We start from the raw sequence: 1456 nt of genomic DNA, 5'->3' as shown, positions 1-1456 counted from the left end.
GATTGCTTCTTTTTTTTTCTGTACTTGTAATTTATTTATCAGCTTCACATGCAGTAAGTCCTTTGAATCTAAGTATCTGTGTCTTTCTTCAGTCCTAGAAAATTTATAGCCATTATTTGTTCTATTACTCATGGTCTCTATTTCTCCCCACATCTTCCCAACCCCAGGGTATTCTTATGAATAGATATTGAAACATTTGACCCCATCCTCCATGTATAACTTTTCTTTCATTTTGCTCATCTCTTTTATCCCTTTGTACAGCACTCTGAGGGAATTACTTACCTCAAAATTCAAGCTTACTAATTGTATCCAACTATGAATTATATGCTCTTCACCCATATATTGAGTCCTTTTTTAACAAGAATATATGTATTTTTTGCAAGATCTCTATTAGGATCTTTTTCATAACTACTTGATCTTGTTTCCCATATGTAATTCCTTCCTTTATTTCTCCAACAATAACTGTAGACTTTTTAAAGTTTTCTCCTAATGCTTTATTGACTTGTGTATATTTTTCCATTTCCATTTGTTCTCTCTCTTAGTGAAGTTGGCTTTCCTCAAATATTTTTTGAGTCTTTACTCTGTTCTTGCCATTGTGGTTGGGAGTCTTTGCTTGACAGCTGGGTGGGAACTGCTGCCATGATTCTGAGGGTTTTGGTTGAGAGGGAAGGGTCACAGTATGCTGCGGTTTGGTGGCTTCTCACCTGGGCGGTGATACATCTTGTTTCTGCCAGGTGCGGCCAGCCACCTAAAGTACCACCTGGTCTCTGATCCAAGCTGCAACCCCTACTGTTCTCTAAGTCTGTCATCTAAAGGCAGACGTCTTCACCTTTGCCCTTGGCCCATGGCAGAAGGAGAATGTGCAACAATCATTCAAAGAAAAACCCCAACTAACCACACCATCGGTAGCCCCTAGGGTCTCTTCTGCCCTGTTTGCACTGCCTCTAGTCCAGAGGCAACGTGCAGAGCTCTCCCACATATACCCTACTCTCAAGTTTCTCAGTATGATCTGCCATCTGTTCTTGTCTTTTCCAGAATCCTGTTGTTTTTAGTCTGCTGATAGTCCCCTTTCTTGCTTTCAAATGGAACTGTGTATAGTGTTTATTTGTTCTATTTCTCTCATGTCTATTATTTCTGTGCATTTGGTATAGAGGAGAAAGACTGCAGTGTGTGTTCAGTCCACCATCTTGAAACTGGTGCTTTCCCTCTGTGTGTTTCCCGTCTGTCCCATCTTCCTCCACAACCCCAGCCCCAGTAGCAAATATCTGGCCCTGTGACCACAGGCTCAGGAAGCTACCAAACCTTCTTCTTAGGAAAAGGATTCAAAAGCTCGTGGTGTTGATTGGTTTTTGCCCCTGTTAGCCCTAGGATGTAACTTCTGGGGTCTGAAGTCCAGAGTCCAAAGCCCAGCTGCCCCACCCCTCCAAGGAGTCCTTTGCCCATGGAGAGTCCAGCA

This window comes from Gorilla gorilla, chromosome 4 (genome assembly GCF_029281585.2).
Source record: "Gorilla gorilla gorilla isolate KB3781 chromosome 4, NHGRI_mGorGor1-v2.1_pri, whole genome shotgun sequence".
NCBI lineage: Eukaryota > Metazoa > Chordata > Mammalia > Primates > Hominidae > Gorilla > Gorilla gorilla.
Note: the sequence above shows the minus strand (reverse complement) of the source record.